The sequence below is a fragment of the Bubalus bubalis genome, chromosome 6, assembly GCF_019923935.1.
Source record: "Bubalus bubalis isolate 160015118507 breed Murrah chromosome 6, NDDB_SH_1, whole genome shotgun sequence".
NCBI lineage: Eukaryota > Metazoa > Chordata > Mammalia > Artiodactyla > Bovidae > Bubalus > Bubalus bubalis.
This window is the reverse complement of record NC_059162.1, coordinates 20,991,402-21,019,067: the sequence shown is the minus strand read 5'-3', so window position 1 is coordinate 21,019,067 and position 27,666 is coordinate 20,991,402. Positions and strand designations below refer to the sequence as shown.

The 27,666-nt window shown below is 45.3% G+C and overlaps 5 non-coding genes across 5 annotated transcripts; 2 read left to right on the top strand and 3 right to left on the bottom strand.

The window, feature by feature from the left end:
* Nucleotides 1-746: 746 nt before the first annotated feature.
* On the bottom strand, nt 747-820 carry TRNAN-GUU. Its single transcript has one exon. It is a non-coding gene; the product is annotated as a tRNA-Asn (tRNA).
* Nucleotides 821-7,037: 6,217 nt separating this feature from the next.
* Nucleotides 7,038-7,109, bottom strand: TRNAH-GUG. The gene has a single exon. It is a non-coding gene; the product is annotated as a tRNA-His (tRNA).
* Nucleotides 7,110-7,754: 645 nt separating this feature from the next.
* TRNAN-GUU lies at nt 7,755-7,828 on the top strand. Its single transcript has one exon. It is a non-coding gene; the product is annotated as a tRNA-Asn (tRNA).
* A 482-nt stretch (nt 7,829-8,310) lies between these two features.
* TRNAE-UUC lies at nt 8,311-8,382 on the top strand. Its single transcript has one exon. It is a non-coding gene; the product is annotated as a tRNA-Glu (tRNA).
* Nucleotides 8,383-15,969: 7,587 nt separating this feature from the next.
* Nucleotides 15,970-16,041, bottom strand: TRNAE-UUC. The gene has a single exon. It is a non-coding gene; the product is annotated as a tRNA-Glu (tRNA).
* Nucleotides 16,042-27,666: the final 11,625 nt, after the last annotated feature.

The window sequence follows — 27,666 nt, the reverse complement described above, 5'->3', positions numbered from 1 at the left end:
TCGTCCTTCTGGCACTCTACCCATATGTCTGTGTACAAGAATTATGACTGCAGTATTGTTTGTAATAATAAAAGCATAGAAGCAAATTAATTTCAAAGACTTGCTCGTGCTAAATTACTTCAGTCTTGTTCGACTCTTTTCACCCCTATGGACCGTAGTCTGCTAGGCTCCTCAGTCAATGGGATTCTCCAGACAAGAGTACTGGAATGGGTTGCCATTTCCTCCTTCAGAGGATCTCCCCAACCCAGAGATCCAATCCGCGTCTCTTTATTTCTGTTGTGGTAGGCAGGGGGGTTCTTTACCACAAGCACCATCTGGGAAGCCCTCAAAAAACCACACCTTCCCTGACTGGGAATCGAACCTGGGCCACAGCGGTAAAAGTGACAAATCCTAGCCCCTAGACTACCAGAGGACCATACTGTAAACGGGGGTCAATAAATACTAGTACAAACAATAGATGAACTCTCACTGTTAAAAGGAACTCAGAGGGTAACGATGAGATGTTGACTCTCCTCTCTTTTCGCGAAATTCTGGATTCCAAACGACCTGTTTTCTTCAGGGGCTCTTTTGTGAGGATAAGATCAGCAGTGAACTTGACTTAGGTTCTCCTGTTGTGGACAAGACATCGGCGACAAGAAGGTTAAAGAAGTCGAGGCCTTCCTCCATATTTACGTAGAAAGGATGAATTAACAAGCAGAAATGAGAGCAAACCCTTAAACTATATTTAAAAAGGTCATAGAGGCAGCCGTCCCTGGGTGGGCTCCAACCACCAACCTTTCGGTTAACAGCCGAACGCGCTAACCGATTGCGCCACAGAGACTCGAAAGACAGTATTTCGCTAGAGTAACTGGTCCTTCCATTCCAGGAGCAGCCACTCGCCTTTCGCAGGACAGCGGCTCCGGTTCCTAGCCTCAGACAACCGGAGAGGTGGAGTCGATGCAGCGTGTTCGTTCCCGCCGAGAAGCCGGGCATCAGGCGAACTCGAAGGTGGAAGGGCAGCCGAGCTTCGCCGCCGCCCCTTGCTCCCCACCCGCAGCAGATGCAGCGCCCCGGAGACGCCCCGAGCCTGGGCCGAGGGGGTGCCGAGGGGGTCCCGAGGGAAGCTGACCCCCGCCCCCACCCCCTCGGTGGGCTTTGTGACGGCTCCGCATTTGCTCCTCGTTCACTCGACCATAGGAGAAGGCAATGGCACCCCACTCCAGTACTCTTGCCTGGAAAATCCCATGGACAGAGGAGCCTGGTAGGCTGCAGTCCATGGGATCGCGAAGAGTCGGACACGACTGAGCGACTTCCCTTTCACTTTTCACTTTCATGCATTGGAGAAGGAAATGGCAACCCACTCCAGTGTTCCTGCCTGGAGAATCCCAGGGACGGGGGAGCCTGGTGGGCTGCCGTCTATGGGGTCGCACAGAGTCGGACACGACTGAAGCGACTTAGCAGCAGCAGCAGCACTCGACTATCTTCGCCTCTGGGCAGCTCTTTAGTAGATGTGGTCGGTTTGGCTGCAGCAAGAGAGATCAGGTCTAAAGAGGAAACGTGAAAATGTGCGAGAGCAGCTGGCAAAAGCATGAATGAGACAACCCTAGTTTGTTGGATTTGTTCACAACCCAGGAAGCCTGTGAGGCACAGGCCGGATCCTGAGAGATGAAAATTGTTTTTATTAAGTAGCTGAATAGGGAGGCAGAACCAGAGAAGGGCATGAAGGAGAGAAAAGCATGAGTATGTGCGTTAAACAGCAAAAATAATGTGGATATGTTTACGTCAATGAAATTACCCGCGGGCCTCTGGTGCATCGTGACTGTAAAATGGTTAGTGCTGTGTTGTGGCTTCATTACTGAGAGGGAAAGAGGCAGGAAGGCCAGGGGTCTCCAAACGGAGGAAATAGGCTGCAAGCGTCAGACATCTTTTCTCTCTCTTAAGCGGCAGGAGGAAACAAACTAGTGTTACCTTTTTCCCCCTTCCCTCTACAAATTTAAAAAGAGGTTTCTCTTAAAATTCTGTGTTGCCATAATGACACCTGGTTCCACCTGAACTTAACTTTTCTCAAACCTTGAGCTAACCGATGCATTTTTATTATGGAAATGTTTGTCTTAAGCTATGTTAATGTACTATGTATTTACCTTAGACTCAGAACCGACTTGACAAACCAGTATATTATACATTGTTCTCCTAATCTATGTTAATGAAACTATATATTTGTATGGAAATCTGCCTTTCTTCAAGATTCATGCCAATCGTTTTATGGCTCAGGATGACTCACCTGGTGCCATTCTCTGAGTTTTGAGACATTTCCTTTCTTTAATTAGCAGACTGCTACAGAGTCGGACATGACTGAAGTGACTTAGCAGCAGTAGCAGCAGTAGCTATATAACATCCAGCTAAAGACTAGCAGGGGGGTCCTCTTTCTGCCCCTTTCTGATGTCTATGTCAGAAGCTTTCTCTATCTCTTTTATACTTTAATAAAACTGTACTACACAAGAGCTCTGAGCAATCAAGCCTCGTCTCTGGGCCTGGATTGAGTTCTTCTCCTCTGGAGGCCAAGAATTCCGGCTCTTTCGTGATTCAGCAACAACCTTTCAATTACCCTCGGTATAAATCCAAGTTACAGCAACTAGACCCCTTAAGAAGCAGTCAGAGAGCAGAGTTTACTCCTGGCCACACAGCGCAATGCCATGAGAAGAGGAGTAACTCCCACAGCGCACAAACCTGCCAGTGGCTGCTCAAAGCGAAACCAAGGATGACTGCTTGTCTCACTATTGAGCAAGAAATGTCCCTGAGGGTGAAATACTGCCTCTTAGGGGGCCTTGTCTGAGCTTAGCCATTTTGTTGTTAAAGATAATTCAAATACCAGTGAGGGTTTTGACACTAAATGAGAACAAGTTTGTATAAAATGCAAAGTAGTTGTCATGGTCTAAACCAACATGTCTTCATTCACCAGCCGCTAATTTTGAACTATATAGTTCATGTACAGTTAAAAGCACAAATCTTTAAAACACAATTTGTGGAATTTTAGTAAACATAATCATCACCCAGATCAAATTATAGAAAATAGCCATCGTCCCAGAAATGTCCTCTGAGCCCCTTTCCAGGCACTTGTTACCCAATCTCAGTTAACTGCTATTGTGAAGTCTATTGCAGAGGTTACTATTGCTACTGAAATTTAAATGAATGAATGCACATTTTTTTGTATCTGGCTTTTAAAATATTATTTTCATTAAGCATATCTGTATTATTGTGTATGTGTGCGTGCGTTATCACGCAGTCAGTTCAGTCATGTCCAATTTTTTGTGACCCTGTAGATTGTAGCCCACCAGGCTCCTCTGTCCGTGGATTCTCCAGGCGAGAATACTGGAGTGAGTTGCCATGCCCTTCTCCAAATATTACTCTGTATATCACTTCTTAATTTTGGTTTTATTGTGTTAATTTTGGTGCTATTGTTATTGATGAATATTGCTGGTGTTTTGGTGAATATTCTGTACCAGTCTTTTTCGTGTACTTTTGCATTCACAGAAGTACTGCTACTGCTGGGTCATGGAGTAGCTGCAAGTTTAAATTTACTAGAAACTGATAAACAGGGCTCTAGAATGGTTTCAAACCAGCAACGATAGTTGCAGTTGCTCCACATTCTTGTCAGCATTTGGTGTACTAATTCTTTTAAACATAACCATGCTGGAGGCTGTGTGATGATACCTTCTTATAGTATTAATGGGAATGTTCCTAATAAATAAAAATATCAAGAATATTGTCTTATAACTTTTGGTTATTAAGATATCTTCCTTTGTGATCTAGTAAGACATCGGCTTAGCTTTCCCAGAAGGAAACCGGGTGAAAAAGTCCATCACAGTGCAGGTAGATCCTCCCCAGACGTCTCTTGAGACAAGAGACCCAGACTCCTGGTGTTTGGAGCAGCAACAGGTACAGATCAATGACTAGCACAGCACCAGCCTACCCACCTGGCCTCCCAGGTCTTTGCTATATCCATGCACTTGTCAGTTGAGCGAGAGCAGAATATATTTTTAAAATATTCTCTGAGTAACTTGACTTTTCAATTCATCCCACTACCACAAATGCAAAACTATTATCAGCACCATAATCAGAAGTTGGGTATAAAGATCAATGCCAGAATACTAAAAGGATGGTGATCTAGGCAACTTCTCCAACTGCTCTTAATTCAACTTCCCATGGTCTCTGCCCTGCAGAGAGGATGTTTTCCTCTCTCTTGGACACTCAAGCTGAAGACCTGTTGGGACAAATGTTGCTTCCACTGTAGGGCAAGAGGAGAGCCAGGGAGAGAGGAGGAGGGGATGATGTAGACCAAGGATGCAGAGGCAACAGGTGGAGTATGTGAGACAGCGCTGAGGCTGTGGGTCCATCCTTCTGGTGGGTGGGCTATGGGTTCTCCTGTGTGTAGGAGAGGGTGTAGGGGTGGGTGAGAGAGATTTGGAGGGCATTCTCTTGAATTCGTTTGGAGAAAGCAGTTTAGAAGAATAGCGAAAGGCAGATGGAGGGGAGGGTTGTGACCCCAAGTGAACCCTGGAGGGGTCAGGGGCTGCACTGTGCCTACAGGTGTTGTGCCCCTAGTTACCTTGCGAGAGAGAGGCCATGGTCTTGAAGGTGTTTTCCCAGGGTGTAAGCCTTGTCTGTTGCACTTGTGAAAGCTGATGGCTGTGATTTCCCCACCTGTTGGAGGGACGTGGTGCTAGTGAGGGGTTTGAGTCGCACCTTTCTCCTGATATCCCTTGGTTCAGATGACACCTCTTCCATAATGCCTCATTGTGCTATGCTGACCCAGGGCAAGAGCCACACCACTCCGTGTACTCAACTGCCTGGGAATTAGGGTAAGCACCTGCATTTTCATGGCCCTCCTGTTTCATGGCCAATGTGTATAGATGGGTCCTACTTCTTTTGCCAAGCCTCCTGACTGTGCTGTCTGTGGGCACGTGGGTTCCCCACCCATTGGACTTGGCACTTGCCTGGGGAGCCCTTGAGGGCTGGCTGGCAGGTACCAGCAAGAGAGAAGTCACACCTCAGGAGTTGTGGAAAAACATGGGAAATGTGGCCCGGAGTCCTCATACCTTTGGGGCCAAATGGGGGTCAGTTGGGGGCAGTGGAGGCACCCCTTCCAGGAACAAGGAGGCCAGAGGCTCTCTGGACCAAGGGGCACTTTCCCTTCCAGGCCTAGCCAATTCTAAGGCCTCTCATATGGCTTTCCCTTCTCCCTTTCCCTTCTCCACACCAGCTGTGTTCTTGGGGAGTGTAAGCCATGTCTCCCAACAAGCAGAAATCTCCCAACAAGCGAAATGTCCCAACACACTTCTAGTGCTTGGGGAAGGAGTTGGATCAACGTTTTCTAACAACAGGAGGACAGAGAACTTGTGGTGGCTGGAGGCAACCTCTTGCTTTGTTGGTCTCTTGGCTGACATGAGGAACCAGAATGATGCTCCTCCTTGAGCGCTTGGGTGGCACAGCCCAGGGGCTTGACCAGGCTGGTGTTTCTCTCACTGCTTTTTAGGGAACAGCAAGAAATCCTACAGGTCTACTCTTACAGAAGAGATGCCCAGAAAATGCTCCTGTAGAGCCTAGACTGTGCACTAAACAGCTTTGAAATGATGATTCCATGGGCCATTCTTCCTTCAGTGAGCCTTGGAGAGTGGAGAAATGATTGACAATGCTATGCCCCTCACTGGCAGTAAAAATTCCACTTTCCTCTGACTTGCCTCACTGTTCCCTTCCACTCCCTCACTCCAGCATAGAAGGTCACTGGTGTTGCTTTCCTGGACAATTTTTTGTCCTTAGCTCCCTTATCTTTAATAGACATTTAGGAGGCCTGGCGTGCTGCAATTCATGGGGTCTCAAAGAGTCGGACACGACTGAACCACTGATCTCTTTTCTGATTCTCAAATAACTTGTGAAGTTACACAAGAAAGTTATAGTAGAAAGGTATTCATATTAGCCTTTCCCAATACTGTAGCTTGAAATCACCCCAATGTTCATCATATGTGAAGTAGTTTTACGTTAGTGTAATGCTTATCATTAATATCAAATTAAGGTGTGAGAAACGCAAATACACACAGATATATACATATATGTATATATATATATCACATAATGTTGGTTGATAATAGCTAGATAGAAAACTGTCCACACATTCACTTGAACTTGAAGAAAGGACAAAGCCTAATTTGAGATAGTTGACATTAGAATTGTTTAAAGTAGTATGGGATGGGTGGGCATTATCTGGTAAGTGTATCAAAGGGGCACGCTTGAATGACAAAAAAAATTACTCTGTCGTGATTCTGGTAATGATTACACGTTGCAATATTCTAATAGCCACCCTTTACTGTTTTGTGTATTTTGTTCTGTGAACACATTTTAATAATTTCCTTTTAGGATAAAAATTGTGGGTAGGATGTCAGAGAATCCAGTGAAGACAATAACTGGATTGGAGTATATTATAAATTCTTTATTTAAATTCTATTCTGTTTTGTGTAAAAAAGCCTCACTGCTGTTTGAAATATTTCTGCTGCTGCTAAGTCGTTTCAGTCGTGTCCGACTCTGTGCGACCCCATAGACGGCAGCCCACCAGGCTCCCCCGTCCCTGGGATTCTCCAGGCAAGAACACTGGAGTGGGTTGCCATTTCCCTCTCCAATGCATGAAAGTGAAAAGTGAAAGTGAAGTCACTCAGTCGTGTCCGATTCTTAGCAACCCCATGGACTGCAGCCTACCAGGCTCCCCCGTCCATGGGATTTGCCAGGCAAGAGTACTGGAGTGGGTTGCCATGGCCTTCTCCGAGAAATATTTCTACACACACACAAAGATTCTTGTCTGAGTACACAATTTCTTTCGTGGAAGCTACACAAAGACTCATTTAGAGTTTGAAACTGATCTTTAGATATTTTCTCATAAATGGTGAGACCTGGATCAAGTCCAGAGTGCTTCAGCCTAGAGCACCATTGGGTTGACTTCCGTTCTTCTGACCTTACTCCGTTTGGTGACTAAAGAGTTGTTGTAGATAAAATGCAAAAGAAAGAAACACTGCCGTGACTCGGATTCGAACCGAGGTTGCTGCGGCCACAACGCAGAGTACTAACCACTATACGATCACGGCGCGCCACTGTGCTGGCAATAAACTGCGTCTTTGTGCTCCTACATTTTAGTATAGCTGTTTCGTTGAATAACTGTCAAGTACTCCTGCGTTTCCGTCACGTCTTCCTTCCGTTATTCTCTTCCCATTCTGATGCATTTTTCATCTCTTTCAGCCCGCGCCTCAAAACAGGTCTCCTGGGAAGTATCTTTGTTTTGACCTTGCCTCTCCTCCTGGTTACATTTCCCCATTTGACCCATGCTCCCCAACACCTGCTTCCGGCTCACGCCCACCGACCGCAACCTAGCGGAGGGAGGGCAGCGCCAACGGCTCAGGAGCTCAGATGAAGGCGGAGAAAAGAACCGAAAGAACCACTACTGAGCCCACCGGGCGTTCAGCCTCCCTCGGGCCCTCCTCCGCTCAGGCCCGGGGCGTTTCCGGGGTGCTGCATCTGCAGCGGGTGGGGAGCCAGGCGCGGCAGGGACGTTCGGCTGGACTTCTGCCTTCGGAATGCTCAACTTCCGGCTTCCCCACGGGTTCCTCCCGTTTTCATAGGCTTTGGAACGGGTACTGCTGTAGGCAGGGAGCTCCCCCTAGAGCGGAAGGCGTGCTTGCTTTCTGCCAGATGAAGTTGTGGGGGAGGTAGGAGACAAACTCAGTCGTTCCAGAGTCTCTGTGGCGCAATCGGTTAGCGCGTTCGGCTGTTAACCGAAAGGTTGGTGGTTCGAGCCCACCCAGGGACGCCTCGTCTTCCTATTTTAGGACGTAACCTAAGGATTTGCGGTTATTTCTGCGTTGTACATTCTTTTTTGAAAATTTGGAACTAGAACTCCTTTACCCTTCTTGTCACCTATATCTTCTCAACAGGCTAACCTAAGACATGATTATCGCTGATTCTTACAAAAGAATGTTGGCTCTAGAGGAAAACAGGTAGGTCACTTGGAAACCAGGATCGAAAGAACAGAGTCATTTCATCGTTGCCCTCCGGGTTCCTTTCAACGGTGAGGTTCCGTCCATTGTTTGCATTGGTATTTATTAACCCCTTGCTGGATGGCATCACTGACTCGATGGACGTGAGTCTGGGTGAACTCCAGGGGTTGGTGATGGACAAGGAAGCCTGGCGTGCTGCGATTCATGGGGTCGCAAAGAGTCGGACACAACTGAGCGACTGAACTGAACTCAACTTACATATACCTTTAAAATTAATTCCTTTTTATCTTGCAATTCCCTGGTGGTCTAGTGGCTAGGATTCGGCGCTTTCACCGCCGCGGCCCGGGTTCGATTCCCGGTCAGGGAAGGTGTGTCTTTCTTGTTTTTTTTTGCAGTTTTGCAGGTGGCACTAGTAGTCAAGAACCTCCTGCCTACGCAGGAGACGTAAGAGACGCGAGTTCCATCGTCGCGAAGATCCTCCGGAGAAGGGCATGGCAACCCACTATAGAATTCTTGCCTGAAGAATCCCATGGACAGAAGAACCTGGTGGGCCACAGTCCACAGGGGTGCAAAGAGTCGGACATTGCTGAAGCGACTTAGCAGCACGAATTTAAGTTTAAATTAAATATAAAGACGTTCATTTTTCATAGCTTGGAATGTTGCCATTTTACTCATTTGGAGCTATTGTATAAAGACATATTCTTTGTGCCACCTTTACCCACACATTTTATGTTTTTATCAATTCCTGCAAAGGTGAAGAAAGCAGTGTAGCTCTGCAGTTGTTGTTCAGTCACTAAGTCAGGTCTGACTCTTTATGACTCCATGGACTGCAGCATGCCAGGTTTCCCTGTCCTTCACTATCTTCAGGAGTTTGCTCAAATTTATGTCCATTGAATCAGTCATACTATCTAACCATCTCATCCTCTATTGCCCTCTTCTCCTGTCTTCAATCTTTCCCAGCATCAGGGTCTTTTCCAAGGAGTTGACTCTTTACATTAGGTAACCAAAGGATTGGACCTTCAGCTTTAGCATCTCTCCTTCAAACGAATATTCAGGATTGATTTCCTTTAGGATTGACTGGTTTGGTCTCCTTGCAGTCCAAGGCACTCTCAAGAATCTTCTCCAATACCACAGATCAAAAGCATCAGTTCTTTGGTGCTCAGCCTTCTCTATGGTCCAACTCTCACATCAGTACACGACTATTGGAAAAACCATAGCTTTGACTATATGGACCTTTATCATCTTTAAGGCTTTTAAATAGTTCAGCTGGAATTCCATTACCTCCACTAGCTTTGTTCTTAGTGATGCTTCCTAAGGCCCACTTGACTTCACACTCCAAGATGTCTGGCTCTAGGTGAGTGACCGCACCACTGTGGTTATCCTGGTCATTAAGACCTTTTTTGTATAGTTCTTCTGTGTTTTCTTGCCACCTCTTCTTATTCTCTTTTGCTTCTTCTGTTAGATCCTTACTGTTTCTGTCTTTTATCATGCCCATCCTTACAAGAAATGTTCCCTTGATCTCTCCATTTTTCTTGAAGAGATCTCCGGTCTTTCCCATTCTATTTTTTCCTTCTAGTTCTTTGCATTGTTCACTTAAAAAGGCTTTCTTATCTCTCCTTGCTATATTATCTGGAACTCTGCATTCAGATGGGTATATCTTTCCCTTTCTCCTTTGCCTTTTACTTCTCTTCTTTCCTCAGCTATTTGTAAAGCCTCCTCAGACAACCATTTTGCCTTCTTGCATTTCTTTTTCTTTGAGATTCTCCTTTCTATAGGAGGCAGTTTTGGTCACTGCCTCTTATACAATGTGACAAACTCCTATCCATAGTTTTTCAGGCACTCTGTCTATCAGATCTAACCCCTTGAATCTATTCGTCACCTCCACTGTGTAATCATAAGGGATTTGATTTAGGTCATACCTGAGTGGCCTAGTGGTTTTCCCTATTTTCATCAAGTTAAGCCTGAATTTTGCAGTAAGGAGCTGATGATCTAAGCCACAGTCAGCTCTGCGCCTTGTTTATGCTGATTGTATATTGCTTCTCCATCTTCAGCTGCAAAGAGTATAATCAATCTGATTTCAGAATTGACCATTTGGTCATGTCCTTGAGTAGAGTCATCTCTTGTGTTCTTGGAAAAGGGTCTTTGCTATGACCAGTGTGTTCTCTTGATATAACTGTTAGCCTTTGTTCTGCTTTTTTAGTTTATTAAGGAACCTCCATTCTGTTCTCCTAAGTGGCTATACCAATTTACATTCCTACCAAGAGTGTAGGAGGGGACCCACTCCACTTATTATCACTCAGTTCTAACCAAGGGTATCACTACAACAATACTAAACCCAGTGGAACAATGGCACATACAAAGATGCCTAGGAACTTCAGCATACTGAAGTTAGGGATTTCTGGTACCATACCACTTTCTTGTGTCCACATATACAAATTAAAAAACACTTCTTACTTCCTCCTGCCCACATATTAATCAGGCATTTTTTTTTTTTTCAGTAAAAACAAAGCAAGACTTAAACTACCTTGGAGGCCTCAGTTTTCTGTCCCACTTGCCTCACCATTCCTCTGCTTCCTCTCATTAGATTTTCATTTATTTGTGCCATCCTGCAGCATTTCCTTCTTCAAACCCCAGGCCCCCTCTCTCAGGAACAGAGGTAAATGAAGAATTGTATTATTGTTGACATTACAGACTTGTTCCCTGAATAGAAGTCAACTCAAAGAAGAGCATTTTTTTGTCCATCCCAGGATTTTTTTTGTTTAAAAAAAAAAAGGAGCTTAGAAAAGTAACACTTAAATATTTGTTTTTCCGAGAAAGAGAAATTTGAAGTAACACTGCTGGTATCTGGGTATTAAGCTAAATGGAAGCTTTTACATTCACCATGGTGCTGAGGAGAGATGACAGTCAAAACTGGTTGGAAAGAGGCTTCTGAGTCCATAAGACATGTCACTTCCACTAAAGGGAAGTAATGTTTCCACCTCTCCATTTGTAGTTGGAATATGCAGAAGCTTTTTTTCTGAAGGAGGTAAGGAGCAAGTTGTGGGAGGGCAGTTGACTCAGTCTGGTCTTGAAATCATTTAACTAACAGGTGTTCTCGTGAGCCCCCAAATTGTTCTGTGACATGACTTCCTCAGTCATGTCTCCAAAGTCTGAAACCTCCTGAGACCTGCAGAGCTAGAGTGGTTTGAAAGAGCAGAGGATGAAAGAAACACTAGCCTAGGTTCTCATAAGCACATTCCAGAGTGTGGTGCGAAGACTTCCAGTCCCTTGGGCTATCAACTAAGTGGGTTTGGAGCATGAACCTACTTGGAATCAAAGCTTCCTATTGAGTCTTTTCAGGTAGATTCCCTACATGGTTCACTTTTGCTGTCATTTCAGCAGTGATCTCATCCTCTTTGCCCTTATCATTTAAATCAAATAACAAAAAGCTCTAATTAGTAGTGTTGGTGGACATAAAAGAAATATTTTCATCCAAAGCTCTGGGAATTAAAGGTAAAATTTGCTCTCAAAGTAGTTTTCTTATGTTGGCAGAATTTAGTTCTTTGTAACTGTGTATCCTTGGAAGGCTGATTGGTGTGCCCCAAACCTGTTTCCAACTCTTGCTTAGTTCAGTGAGCTTGGATCTATCTCCAGGGTTCCTTTGGGATCCAAGATGTCTTTATATTTCTTGTATTTTCAAACAAAACCTTTCTGAAAAGAGTACATCAGTGTCTTTCCAAAAGAGAGATGATTCTACCCAGTTTTTGAATGAACATTTTTCACATTGAGGCAACCGGTCCACTGTAGCACCCCACCCTCTCCTGAATTCAGTGCTCCAAATTCAGACTATGTGATATCTAAAATTCAACTGCATCATATACCAGGAGCAATATCTCCAGAAAGAATTAAGACAGTGCTTCAGTGGAAGGAGAGCATAGGGTTCTGCTTGGGGCCTGTATTGCCTTTCCCTGGAAGCAAAGACCGAGGATTTTCACATCTGAATTAGCATCCCACATCTCAGTCAGGAGTCAGAATCTCAAATCTCCTGATTTGAAAACAGAATACCAGTTGAAAGTTTTCACCCCTTGAATCTGGGAGCTCCTGGATGCTGCCTGCAGGAGTTAGGGCACATGCACAAATCAGAGGGTGAGAGAGCTCTGTGCAAGCCAAGATCAGTGGGACTCCTCCCCTCCGCCACCCTTTATTCCCCTTCATTTCATTGCTCTGCCAGCTCATTTCTCTTAAGCTTTGGTGTTTCTTTCTTGCTTTCCCTCAGAAATGGGAGATTCCTCTGGCTCTTGTCACTTTCCTTTGTTCTGTTTCATCAGATTTCAAGTCTTATAGTCTAACCAGGTCTTCATGTTTTAAACAGTTCCATAGCCAAGCCTGAAGGTCTCAGAGCATTTGGCTGTTTTAAAATGGTCAATCTCTTATCCAAGTCAGCTCTTGATTACATGCTTGAATTGAACAAAAGACCAGCCATGAGGCCAAGTGTGAACTATTCACATCACTGGGCTACCACCTAGTGGGGGACCAAGGTCCAGAAAATACAGACAGTCATGGTGACTATACTTCTTTTGACTTTAGGTTCTTTATACCCTTAGTTGGTTCTTGTTGCCCTGATGGCCCGGGAGCAAGTGACGAGAATGAAGACAGAAAACGAAATCTGGTGCAATGGGTCAGGGGACCTGCAGCCTCTGTTGGACTGACGTGCAGAGTCCACTCTGAGTCCAGCTTTTGGTCCTAATTGCAGACTACAAGACTTTCTCAGATCTTATCTTTCTCAAGACACATGCTGTATTAATCATGTACCCCTAAATGTCATGGACTACACTGAAATAGTCCAGATCTCCTTGTGTTTACCCCAGGCTGTTCCCTTCTGGGCTAGTATTTGGAACAACTAGCAAGTGCTTAGGCAGTGTTCTGGAGAAGGAAATGGCAACCCACTCCAGTGTTCTTGCCTAGAGAATCCTGTGGACGGAGGAGCCTGGTGGGCTGCTGTCCATAGGGTCGCACAGAGTCAGACACGACCGAAGTGACTTAGCAGCAGCAGCAGCAGCAGCAGCAGGCAACATTCATGCCTGATGCCATCCCAGTGTTCCAAGGTCCATACTTTCATGATCCCAGCCATACTCCCTTCTGGGTCTGGCCTTGGGGTTTGTAACAAGGAGATTATTCTTAAGAAAAACATGAAAGATAATTATTAACATGATTTCTTAATATATGCTGTTTCTCCAGATGCTATTTCTGTGGAATTTCTTAAGGCCGTGAAAGTATATTATTAGGAATTCCCATTACAGGTTCTTCTTATAGGAAAGTATCTCAGATGGAAAGCAGGTAGAAACTGCTTTTGTGAAAGACTTTCACTTATCCTTTTTTTTTTCAATGTCTATGGAAGGGCAAGAAAAAACCCCATCAAGTGTGTCTCTGGATTCCTCTGGAATCCTGGCTGTAGAAGCTTGATCACTAACCCATGTTGGAGAGAAGCACAGTTGAATATGAACCACAAATCAAGATACGTCAGACTGGAGCCAGGACCATTCAAGACCAGGACAGGACAGGGCCAAGCACCGTTGTTTCTTGGGTTGTTAAAGCATGGGTTCAGTAAGTAAGTGTTAAGTAATCTAAATATATGAAAATCCTTCAGCAATTCCAGGGTGGTTTTAGAGTAGAACAATGTTGTGTACTGCCAGATTCTTAAAAAAGACATTCCCAAAATATTTTTTAAAAATTAATGAGATTATCTTAAAAAAAAAAAAAAAGACTAAGCACCATCATTACAAGGCGGCCATTTACCTGACAACAGTGATTCAGACAACTCTGGAAAGCTCTTGAGAATTATCCCCTACTTTTGAGGAGATAATTTACCACTTGCTCCCTTCATCCTCCCACTACAGGTAAGAGTCTTCACTTTTTTGTGGCATCAGAAGCATTTACAATGTTGGTAGGAATTAAAATGGTGCATCCACTATGGAAAAAGTGTAGCGATTCCTTTAAAAATTAATAATAAAACAGCCATATGATCCAGCTATTCCACTTATGGGTTTTTACCTAGAAAATACAAAACCACTAATTGGAATAGATATATACACCCATATGTACATCACAGCATGATTTATAATAGTCAAAATATAGAAACAACCCAAGTGTCTATCAACAGATGAATGGATAAAGAAGACGTGGCATACATACACAATGCAGTACTGCTGCTGCTGCTGCTAAGTCGCTTCAGTCGTGTCCGACTCTGTGCGACCCCATAGACGGCAGCCCACCAGGCTCCCCCGTCCCTGGGATACTCCAGGCAAGAACACTGGAGTGGGTTGCCATTTCCTTCTCCAATGCGTGAAAGTGAAAGTGAAGTCACTCAGTCGTGTCCGACCCTCAGCGACCCCATGGACTGCAGCCTTCCAGGCTGCTCCGTCCATGGGATTTTCCAGGAAAGAGTACTACTCAGCCTTAAAAAAACCAAAATCTGCCATTTGCTACAACATGGATGGACTTGAGGGTATTATGCTAAATGAAATAAGCAAATAAATAGAAATACTATGTGATTTCATTCATATATGGAATTTTTTAAATGTTTTAATGAATGAACAAACCAAATCATACAAAAACAAGCACATAGGTACAGAGAACAGAGTAATGGTTACCAGAGGGGAAGGAGGAGGAGTGAGAGGGAAGTGAGTAAAGTAATTTGTTATAAACATAAAATATTCTAGCAGGACACAGAGAGCCAGGCTAGAACCGAGGAGGCAGCTGCACTTTCTTGAAGGGTCTCTCCCAAGGTGAGTGGTTCCAGCACTCAGTTTAACCCAAGACCCCACAGCCCACTAAGGCAACTAAGCAGAGTCCACAGGGCAGCAGGGCTGAGGGGATACTAGCCTAGTCCTGTTTCTTCTAAAAGCTCTAGGCCTGCCTGGCCTGCACTATCAGAAGAGCTGAATAAATTTTCACCTGAAGCTTCTTATAGGAGAAGAAGAGGCTTCTTAAAGGAGAACAGGGCAAAAGGACAAAATCTTCCCCTGGCCTTGGAGAACAGGTCCTGCAAAAGGTGGTTTTGAGGGACGTGTCAAAGGAAGGGAGTAACAGTGGCCCAAAGAGTGATCTTGAGATGTCTGCAAGTTACTTTCAAATGGTGGAGTAAATCATGTATATGGAGAGAGAGTGAGAAAGCAAATGTGGGAAAGTGTTAACTGTACACTTAGGTGAAGAATGAAAGTGAGAGGGTTAGCAGTGTCCACCTCTTTGCGAACCCATGGACTGTAGCCTGCCAGTCTTCTCTGTCTATAGAATTCTCCAGGCAAGAATACTAGAGTGGGTAGCCATTCCCTTCTCCAGGGGAACTTTTTCACCCAGGGGTCAAATCTAGGTCTCCCACATTGCAGGCAGATTCTTTACTGTCTGAGGCACCAGGGAAGTGAAGAATATATTCTATTAAAATACTTGTAAAATTTTATAGGTTTCAAACTTTTTTTTTTTTCTTTTTAAAGGAGTAATTGGTGCTCAGTATTTCTTTTTAAAGGAGTAATTGGTGCTCAGGTCCCAAGTTCTCTTTAGATGGACACTCAAAGTGAGATTCTGGGTTCCTGAGATGAAGGGAGGAGTGGAGGTGAAGGGCTGTCCAGGCTGCTCCTCACATTTCCCCCTACCACTCTGGGAGATGCCCTGGACTTGTGGCCCAATCTCACTGACTTAAGGATTCAATGAAGAGATTTTACTGCATGGGGACACTGGGGTGCATCACACTTGTGGAAAATGAAAGTGTTCATCGCGGACTGTAGCAGGCCAGGCCCTTCTGTCCTTGAAAATTTCCAAGTCAGAATACTGGAGTGGGTTGCCATTCCCGGCTCGAGGTTATCTTTCTGACCTAGGGATACGAACTCAGGTCTCCCGCATTGCCGGCAGATTCTTTAGGTCTGAGCCGCAGGGAGCAAGTGAAAACTCTGTACGCGGAGATGAAAGCAAAAGAGACACCTTCCCTGACCGGGAATCGAACCCGGGCCGCGGCGGTGAAAGCGCCGAATCCTAGCCACTAGACCACCAGGGAACTACGTGCTGTGTGCTTCGTAAGTTACAATAGGAAACCTGCAGAGTGTGTGGTGTCTCTCGCCCTCCTATTCTGAGTCCTGCACCCCCCTCCAAGGAATTGTACCCAAAGAACGTTCCTTCCCTGCTTTCTCCAAATGAGGAGCTCCACACCAAAGGCCGAGCGCTCTGCGTGACAGTGGACGCGCCCGCGAGGTTCACCTGATCCTCACGTCCCCACGACTTGCCCAGTCCCGGCGCACCTCACAACTGCCCTGGAGACGCGCCTTTTCCCAGCGAGCGCGCGTGGAGAGCAGGTCGCCGGGGCGGGGACAGGAGAGGCGGGGAGGGCAGCCGCGCGGGTGAGACCTCGGGATCCCCAACGACACGAAAGACTCCTGGCGGGTGCAGGAACCGGGAGGGCTGGATGGAAAACGCTTGCGAACAAGGCTCCGCGCCCGGACCTGGATTCCGTCCGGTCTTGCCCCACGACCTGCTGCCCTGCGGTTCTCCCGCCTTGGATGACGCCATCTCCAGCTCCCTGGGCTCAGACCTCCAGTTGTCCCTGACGCCGCGCTTTCCTCAGACCCACATCCAATTAGTCAGGACTTCGCGTTTGCTTCTCGGTCCATGTTTACTTCGGCCAACACAGTCCCAGTCCCTCCATTCCGAGACTCTGGACTTGGGCAAACGACTCTCCCGAGAAAGGTGGTCCCTCTTTCCCCCTCCTCTGTCGGGGAAAGAACCACCGCCCCCTCGTCCAGTCTACGTGGAACGGCAGCGCGCTGGACCCGACCGAAAGACCGCGAATCCGCTCCTCTGGCTGGACTTGAGAGGTGAAAACTAGGACCTGGATAGGAGGAAAGCAGGGGAATTTCATGTAACGTCCTGATCTAAAGCAATTTTCAAGTCCGCCTCTGGGGACTCAGGCTCCAGCGCTGGGGAGGGTGCTGCCACGCGGTCATACCCTCGACCGCACTCGGAGTCCACGCGGAACCAGGCGGAGCCCCGCGGCCTGGGGGCCGGTGCGCACGCGGCCCGCGCCTCCCTTGGTGTCGGACCCCTGAACCTCAGACCTGAAGGAAACGCGGTGACCCCCGCACTAAGAAAAGAAGAAAAACCACTGCAGGAGAAAACGCACATGCACCCCCAAGCTTGTTACCCTTTACTTCTAAAGGAAACCAGAGGCAGACAGACACACAGACAACACTGTATTAAGTTTTTCATAAAAAAGAAACTGCCTGCTGTGAGGTGAACACGGAAACCCCTCCAGACACCAGCTTTCTGGGAAAATTGCCTTGACCTCTGCCGTCCTAGGTTAAAATTCTTGCTTCATGACCTGTTGAACTGGAAAATTATAAAAGGCGTTTCAGGCATTGTAAAGGGTAAAACAAAACGTTTCTCAAGAAGAATCTCAAATACAATGAGGGCGGAATGAACGACCTTGAGATCAGTGTGGACCGAGCCTGGCTCCCCCGCGGCTTTATGCGGGGCCTGGTCTGCAAGCGAATTCAATACAGGCAGGGAAGAAAGCCTCCGCCCGCGTTGATGCTCGCTATTTTCAAACAGACAAAAGACCTGAGCCTTCAGCTTTTGCTGCTCTTCATGCTAAACGTGAAAGCGTGGTGAAAGTCTTGGACTTGAACTATATTGGACAACTAGAATAAGCCACAGCGGCAGGAACCTGAGGAACCCCGTTTGCCGCGGACGTCGCGGGAGAAGCGCTGCGGCCAAAAGGCTGCAAGGCAGGAGCGCGCGAATCAGGCGCTTAGGAGCAGAGGGGAGGGCCGGGCCTCGGGTTCCCAGGTGATTTCGAAACACCGCTCATTTCCGAGAGCCTAGAGCTCTGACCGACCGTCTGTGCTGTCCGCAGCCGGAGAGGGCCGGCGTCTACACTGAAGGGTGTCCAGCGTGCTTTGCGGCTCAGACGCGCCCATCACTCCCAGCTCCTGAGGCTTCTGGGAGATGGGGATTTAGTGGAGCGATCCCTGGTCTCTGGCGCTTGGCTGAGGAACTGAAGACTCAGTTGGACGTGGGAGCCCCAGGGACCTCGCTTCGGGGAAGTGAGGAACCCTAACCCTAAGGAAGGCCTCTCGGGAGCCGCAATCTACGTGCTTCAGAGATCGAAGGTGCTCCCAGGATCCTTTTTCTTTAAAAATTTTTGGTGGGCCAGTCTTGGCGACAAGTTCATTTCTTGGAGCTGTCATTAGGCATTGGTACTCACGAGGTTTCCGTAGTGTGGTGGTTATCATGTTCGACTAACACGCGAAAGGTTCCCCGGGTGGAAACAGGTTCCTTTTTTTCCCCCCCTGAACTCCTGTTTTTTTAAAAACGGGGGCAAGTGTGATGGGTTATGGCAGAATGTATAGCTGCGTTTTTCTCCCCAAACCCAGGAGAAGTTCTCTTACTACTGTAAGCCAACTCAGCACTTGGAACCAGACCTCCTTTCTTTGCTCTGAGTAAGCTCTTTAGGGGCCAGGCCACAGACATTCCAAGGAGGACACAGGAGAAGGCTTGCCTTCAGGTTATCTTTCCATCTGAAAATCCCCACACCTTCTCTTTAGGGGCCTAAATCTCCTCTACATGTTGACAGGGATCATGTCTCAGAAAACCAAGAAATGCATCCCTGTGAAGCAAACTTGGCTTTCCTCACCCCAGCACACTTGTGAAACAATTTGGCTTTCACAACAGAAAAATAGAGAACAAATTCAACTCTGCATGGGGCTCAAACCAAAGACACAAGGATGAAGAATTTCATGCTCCACAAATTGAGCTGGTTGGGGAGAAAAAGGAGCCGGTACACATGCTTTTAACCAGGAGAGGTGCCCCGCAGTCAGGTCAGGAAATAGGAAATAGATGGATCTGCTCATCACCCACTGAGAACCGTCTGCCCCTGATTCATAAGGCAACTGAGGCAAAGAGACCATCACATTGGCTTCCCCAGTACACAGTGCTAAAACTAGAGTAGGATGGAACCCACTTTGTGGCCTGGCCTCTGAGCCCAAAGCCTCACTCAGGAAGGAGAGGGTGGTGAAGGGTGATGAGCAGTGAGGCAAAGGCTGGGAGCCTTGCACAGCTGCTTTCAGCTCTGGGGGCTGAGAATCACCTTTTTTTCTGCTCTCTGCATCTCTGAAATCTAATCTTTTCTGGGGTAGACAGCCTGTTGTTGTTGTTCAGTTGCCCAGTTGTATCCAACTCTTTGAGGTCCCGTGGGCTGCAGCACGCCAGGCCTCCCAATCCCTTACCATCTTCCAGAGTTTGCCCAAGTTCATGTTCATTGCATCGGTGATGCCATCCTATGATCTCATGCTCTGATGCCCTCTTCTCTTTCTACCCTCAATCTTTCCCAGCATCAGGGACTTTTCCAATGAGTCTGCTGTTTGCATCAAAGGACCAAAATACTGGAGCTTCAGCTTCAGCATCAGTCTTCCAACGAGTATTCAGGGTTGATTTCCCTTAAGATTGGCTGGTTTGATCTCCTTGTTGTCCAGGGGACTCTCAGGATTCTTCTCCAGCACCACAGTTTGAAGGCATCAATTCTTTGGGATTCTGCCTTTTTTACGGTCCAGCTCTCACAACCATACATGACCACTGGGAAGACCAGCCTTGACTATAAGGACCTTTGTCTGCAGTAATGTCTGTGCTTTTCAACACACTGTCTAGGTTTGTCACAGCTTTCCTGCCAAGAAGCAACCATCTTCTGATTCCATGATTTCAGGCTGTTTTTGTGGCACAATCGGTTAACTTGTTTGGCTATTAACTGAAAGTTTCGTGGTTCAAGTTCACCCAGGGATGCATCTTTCCTGCTATAGATTGCAGCTCTACTTTTCCCCTTCAGGAATCACTGCCTTGTGGGGGTAAAGGGGCTTGCCATAACTCAATGAAGCTATGAGCCATGCTGTGTAGGGCCACCCAAGACGGACTGGTTATAGCTGAGAGTTCTGACAAAACGTGATCCACTGGAGGAGGGAATGGCAAACCATCCCAGTATACTTGCTGTGAGAACCTCACGAACTATGTAAAAGACTGCCTGTCTCCACTTTACTTAAGTCTGGAGTTTTATCTTGTTCCTTCATTTGGAGTATGACCTCATTTTACTAAAGCACTGTTTTTATTTCTCTATATCTGGTAGGGTGGTTATGTTTCCTGGCGTTAGAGAAGTGGCCATTTGTAGGGGACTTCCTGTGGATCCCAGCAGCCTGCTACCCTCTCATCACCAGATCAATATGCTCTAGGGGTGCCCTGTATGTGGGCTGCATGGGTCCTTTTGTTGTGGCTGGCTGACCACAGTGCATGGTCTGGCAGGATTAGCTGGCTTCAATCTCTTTGATTTCTAGAGCCTGCCTTGTTTGGAATCTCCAGCCGCTGGTTAGCACAGCAGGGTCAAGAGGCAGCTGGCTATGGAACCGCCAGGTGCTAGGCTAGTACTGGCACACTGGTAGGCAAAGCCAGGTCCTGAGGTCTGGTCTGGCTGGAGGGCCCAGGAGTCCCAAAGCTGGTGTCAGACTGCTGGTAGGTGGGGCTAGTTCCTGACAAAGGTGACTCTGAGGGGTCCAGACACTTCAATTGGCCGGCTAATGGGTTGGGCCAGAGTCTAGTCAGTCCCAGGACTGGTGAAAAAATAGGACAGTTTAAGAAAAGTAATAACCTTGGATTGTTGTTACTTGGACAGTTATAAACTCTGGGTTTATAACATATGCAAAGTTAAATGCAACAAAATAAATAAAGGCAAGAAGGGGAGAAATGTGAACTGATGTGACTCACTTGAAGGTGGACTGTGGTATGTTACAGATGGATGGCATAAAGCCTAAAGCAATTGCTGAAATAACAGGTTATAGCTAACAAGTCAACAAAGGCAAGAAAATTATATCCATGGACTTATATACAAAACCATGTATAATCTTGATAGAGCATTTGCTCTTCTGGCATTCTGTCCTATGGATATGTGTATAAGAAAGATGACTGCCCATTATTTGTAGTAATACAAGCATGCATGCATGCTAAGTGGCTTTAGTCGAGTCTGACTCTTTGCAAGCCTAGGCTCCTCTGTCCATGGGATTTTCTAGGCAAGAATACTGGAGTGGGTTGCCTTGCCCTCCTCCAGGGGATATAGCCAACCCAGGGATCAAACTTGGGTTTCTTAGGTCTACTTGCATTGGAAGGTGGATTCTTTACCACTAGGGCCACCCAGGAAACTCATAATAAAATAGAACCAAATTAATTCCAAAAGTATATGCAAAGGAGTAAATAAATATTAGTACAAACAATGGAAGAAACTTCACGATTTACAGGAATTCAGTTTAATGAGGAGTCTACTCTTTTGAGAATTTCCCAATTGTGACTGGCCTGTTTCCCTCCTGAACTCCTCTCCAAGGATCAGTGATGATCTGGGTTTAGATTCTCCTGTGGTGCACAAAATACAAGGGACAGGAGGAATATAGGAGTGGAGGTTCCTTTCTTGGCCATTAAGGGAAGAGAGCTGGTGTAGAAAAGGTAGAGATGCCAATCCTTTACGTTCTATAGTGTGAAAGATGCATCACTGGTGAGGGTTTGAACCACCAATTGCCAGGAGCCACCACGGGAGATCCCACCCATGACAAAGGTCATGTGGAAGAGACCTGACAAGCAAAGGGGGATCAGGCCTCGAGGGACCCCCTGAATCTGCTCGAGCATCTACCCCAAAACCAAAATCTGTCTACTGTTTATTATATTATGCCTTTCACCAACTCTTCTGTCATTAACAGGGGGCTATCCCCGACCACCTTTCTCTGGAAAAAATCAACTTAGGGCTTTAGTTAATGGACATAACAGGAGTATTTCAATTCAAACCCCTCTGTTGACATTCTAGCTTGCCTGACAGGTTTATCCATACTCTTGCAATTAACACACATGATTGTTCACAATTCCCCAACCTTGAAAGGCATGGGAAGCCTAAAACATTCTAGAAATATAGAGCCTTTCAAAGAGTTAAAAAGTATTAGAGTAGTGCTGGTGTACGATTTCATTGTTGAGCCAATACTTGCTGCCAAGTGCCCATATCCCTTATCCATTGTGCACCTGGGAGTGCATTAGTTAATGTAGTTGGAATGTAAGAAAAACCAGTAGCAGCCTTGGAATTAACCACATCAGACCTTTGAGCTAATTGGTTCTTTCTTTGTTGTAACTTACTACACCTTTGCTCTGCGAGAATGTAACTCTGTTTAGCACTTTCTGAGGCTGACATAGATGAGAAAAAAAAAAAAAAAAAAAAACACTTCAAGGGAAAATAAGTTTTCTGGCTGAGCAGCCTTTATCAAAAAAGGGTCATAAAATGTCCACAGGCCTCCAAGGCCAGAAGATATTGTACACAACATTGTTTATGGGAAAGGTGTGCAGAAAAAATCCTGGTTTTGATAAAGACAAAACAGATGTAATGTTTGGGCTGACTCTGTATGACTGCATCTTTCATTTCTCTCTGTGTACAAGTAAAGGTATAAAAGTTCCTTTTGAAAATAAAGTTACGGGCCTCACTCACCGAAGCTTGGTCTCCCTGTGTCGTTCTTTTTTTCCTTTTCCCTCCTTTTCTCTCTCTGTTCTTCTTTCAGGATGACTCCTTGGAACACAGCTTTATTGGCTTTCTGTGTTATCAAGGAAGATCAAGCCCTGCTCTCCACTTTGCTATCCTTATCGCCTAGGCCATCATCCTGAGGGCACCCCTGGATCCTACTGGGGCTGGAGCCTGGCAACCAACCTTTTGAATAGGAGCCAAATGCACTAACCAATTGTGCCACAGAAACAATCAGAGGTTATATGTTCTCCTACCTCCCTGCTACCTCGTTCAGGTGGAGAGCAAGCACACCCTCTCTGCCTTACGCTGAGCCACCCGCTTTTAGAAGGACGTCGCTAAGAGTCGGACACGACTGAGCGACTTCACTTTCACTTTTCACTTTCATGCATTGGAGAAGGAAATGGCAACCCACTTCAGTGTTCTTGCCTGGAGAATCCCAGGGACGGGGGAGCCTGGTTGGCTGCCGTCTATGGGGTCGCACAGAGTCGGACACGACTGAAGTGACTTAGCAGCAGCCGCAGCAGCATATTGGCTTTAAAGCCTCGGAAAACCGGAAAAACCAATGGGGAAGCCGTTAGTCGTGCGATTCCGAAGCCCCAAGCCTTGCTTCCCCCGCCGCCACAGTTGCAGCGCCCCAGAAACACCCCAGGCCTGAGCTGAACTTCCGGTGGGCTCAGAGGTGGCTCTGGGTTTGCTTCGCTTTCACTCAACCAAGTTCTCCTCTGGGCAGCGATTTTGTAGATGTGGCTCTTCTGGGTGCAGAAGAATCTCTCTGGAAAGAGATCTGATAAAAAGAGGAAACATGAAAAGGAGCTAGAGCAGGCAAACGCATGAATAAGGCAAAGATACCGACCAGGAACCCTGTGAGGAGGGTTCCTGAGAGATAAAAATTGTTTTTATTAAGTAGCAGAGTGGGGATGGAGAATCGGAGAAGAGCATGAAAACGAGAAAAGCACGAATTTCTGTAAGTGTGCACGAATAAAACAGCCAAGACAGTGTGACTATATTAGCCTTCAAAAACTTACAAAAAGTGCTGTGGCTGCCAGCTGGCCTGTGGCTCATCGTGACCTTACGGTGTTGTTAATACTATTGATGGTTACAGCAATCTCGGCTTAAATTCTAGCTACAGCGAGGGGAGCAAGGCCTGGCGGGGACGCTGCCCTTCTTCCTTCCGAATCGCAGGACTCACGGCTTTCCCACGGGTTTTCAAGGCCGGTGGCTCGGCAAAAGCGGAGCTGTAGAAGTATCCAAAAATAACATTTCAAGAGAATCCACTAGTCACTAGAATTCAGTTATAAATATAAGAACAAAATCTCTTGTGTTTGAAATTTTAGAAACACTTCTACCACTCCTGAATCAAAGCATATTTGAAAATAAAAATTAGGAAATATTCTGAATCAAACAAAACTGAAATACTAAGTATATACCAAAGATGAAGCTAAACCTGTCTTTAGATGATGATGGTCAACACCGAAATCAGATTGATTATATTCTTTGCAGCCAAAGATGGAGAAGCTCTATACAGTCAGCAAAAACAAGACCAGGAGCCGACTGTGGCTCAGATCATGAACTCCTTATTGCCAAATTCAGACTTAAATTGAAGAAAGTGGGGAAAATCACTAGACCATTCAGGTGTGACTTAAATCAAGTCTCTTATGACTATGCAGTGGCAGTGAGAAATAGATTTAAGGGACTAGGTCTGATAGACAGAGTGCCTGATGAACTATGGATGGAGGTTCGTCACATTGTACAGGAGACAGGAATCAAGACCTTCCCCAAGAAAAAGAAATGCAAAAAAGCAAAATGGCTGTCTGAGGAGACCTTACAAATAGCTGTGAAAAGAAGGGAAGCGAAAAGCAAAGGAGAAAAGGAAAGATATACCCATTTGAATGCAGAGTTCCAAAGAATAGCAAGGAGAGATAAGAAAGCCTTCCTCAGCGATCAGTGCAAAGAAATATAGGAAAACAATAGAATGGGAAAGACTAGAGATCTCTTCAAGAAAATTAGAGATACCAAGGGAACATTTCATGCAAAGATGGGCTTAATAAAGACACAAATGGTAGGGACCTAACAGAAGCAGAAGATACTAAGAAGAGGTGGCAAGAATACACAGAAGAACTGTACAAAAAAGATCTTCACGACCAAGATAATCACAATGGTGTGATCACTCACACTCACCTAGAGCCAAACATCCTGGAATGTGAAGTCAAGTGGGCCTTAGGAAGCATCACTACAAACAAAGCTAGTGGAGGTGATGGAATTCCAGTTGAGCTATTTCAAATCCTGAAAGATGACTCTGTGAAAGTGCTGCACTCAATATGCCAGCAAATATGGGAAACTCAGCAGTGGCCACAGGACAGGAAAAGGTCAGTTTTCATTCCAATCCCAAAGAAAGGCAATGCCAAAGAATGCTCAAACGACCGCACAATTGCACTCATCTCACACGCTAGTAAAGTAATGCTCAAAATTCTCCAAGCCAGGCTTCAGCAATACATGAACCATGAACTTTCAGATGTTCAATCTGGTTTTAAAAAAGGCAGAAGAACCAGAGATCAAATTGCCAACATCAGCTGGATCATCGAAAAAGCAAGGGAGTTCCAGAAAAACATCTATTTCTGCTTTATTGACTATGCCAAAGCCTTTGACTATGTGGATCACAATAAACTGTGGAAAATTCTGAAAGAGATGGGAATACCAGACCACCTGACCTGCCTCTTGAGAAACCTGTATGCAGGTCAGGAAGCAACAGTTAGAACTGGACATGGAACAACAGACTGGTTCCAAATAGGAAAAGGAGTACATCAAGGCTATATATTGTCACCCTGCTTATTTAACTTATATGCAGAGTACATCATGAGAAACGCTGGGCTGGAAGAAGCACAAGCTGGAATCAAGATTACTGGGAGAAATATCAATAACCTCAGATATGCAGATGACACCATCCTTATGGCAGAAAGTGAAGAAGAACTAAAGAGCCTCTGATGAAGGTGAAAGAGGAGAGTGAAAAAGTTGGCTTAAAGCTCAACATTCAGAAAACTAAGATCATGGCATCTGGTCCCATCACTTCATGGGAAATAGATGGGAAACAGTGGAAACAGTGGCAGACTTAATTTTTGAGGGCTCCAAAATCACTGCAGATGGTGACTGCAGCCATGAAGTTAAAAAACACTTGCTCCTTGGAAGGAAAGTTATGACCAATCTAGACAGCATATTAAAAAGCAGAGACATTACTTTTTCAACAAAGGTCCGTCTAGTCAAGGCTATGGTTTTTCCAGTGGTCATGTATGGATTTGAGAGTTGGACTATAAACAAAGCTGAGCACCAAAGAATTGATGCTTTTGAACTGTGGTGTTGGAGAAGACTCTTGAGGGTCACTTGGACTGCAAGGAGATCCAACCAGTCCATCCTAAAGGAGATCAGTCCTGGGTGTTCATTGGAGGGACTGATGTTGAAGCTGAAACTCCAATTCTTTGGCCACCTGGTGCAAAGAACTGACTCATTTGAAAAGACCCTGATGCTAGGAAAGATTGAAGGCAGGAGGAGAAGGGGATGACAGAGGATGAGATGGTTGGATGGCATCACCGACTCAATGGACATAGGTTTGAGTGAACTCTGGGAGTTGGTGATGGACAAGGAGGCCTGGCGTGCTGTGGTTTATGGGGTTACAAAGAGTCGGGCACGACTGAGCGACTGAACTGAACACAAACATAAATGCAAATTATGAAAATTGAGGCTGATTGCTGAAGAGATAAATCTTCATCTTATAGTTACTAAAAGAATAACAATAACAAAAACAGATAGGAGTAGAAATTATCTAGAAAAGCAGAAATTTTAAAGTTAGAAATAAATATACAGAAGAGAAAATATAAATGGTTGACTTTGAAAAGACTACTAAAGCTGATAAAACTGTTAAGAGAGAAAAAGGAAGTCATTGCTACTAAACTTGTAGACATAAGGGAACAATAAGTGAATCTCTTAAACACAAATATTTTAGAGGAACTGAATCATTTGTCCCAATAATGAATTTTTCTTTTGGGGGGCGGGCGATGAACTAGTCTACAAGCACTAAATTTTTTCAAGTCAGAATTTAAAAATCTTCCTGCAAAGAAAGCTCCAGGACTAAAAAATATTCATTAGAAGAAATGGCTCCTGAGCAAAGAAATTCCAAAAGAATTAAAAGATGCCACATTTTCTCCAATTTATTGTATGAGTTTAGACTAAAGCCAAACTCTCCAAAAAATATAGTGTAAAAAACAGAAGTTATAGGACTGTCATTGCTGAATATAGCTGTAATTTAAAAATACTGAATCAAGAAATGTGTTACAAAAGTATGTGAAAATAAAGAAAAATAAGAAAAAAAAGATGTGGAAAGTGTTAAATACTGAACCAGATAATATAGTAATAATGTATGTAAGAAGTAATCATTTAGTCCTGTCCAACTCTTTGGGATCCAATGGGATATATAGCCACTCTATTCATTGAACTCCCCATAAAAGAACACTGCGACAGGAAGAAGGGAGCAAGGAGTTCCTCCTGACCAAGAGATTGAACCCAGGTCTCTTGTATTGCAGGCAAATTTTTTACCATTTGAATCACCAAGAAAGCTCATTGAATGCTATGACAAGATTGGTCTTATCTTGGAAAATAATTGATGCTCTTTAGAAAATAAATTAATTAGCCACATTAACTATGTAGAGGAAGAAAATAATAATTACTACACAGAATATGGGGTTCCAAAATCACCGTGGACAGTGATTGCAGCAACAAAATTAAAAGATGCTTGCTCCTTGGAAGGAAAGCTATGACAAACCTAGACAGCATATTAAAAGGCAGACACATCACTTTACTGACAAAGGTATAGTCAAAGCTATGATTTTTCCAGTAGTCATGCAGGGATGTGAGAGTTGGACCATAATGAAGGCTGAGGGCGAAGAACTGATGCCTTCGGATTGTGGTGTTGGAGAAGACTCTTGAGAGTCCCTTGTATAGCAAGGAGGTCAAACCAATCAATCCTACAGGAAATCAACTCTGAATTGAAAGGACTGATGCTGAAGTTGAAGGTCCAATACTTTGGGCACCCGATGCAAACAGCCGACTTGC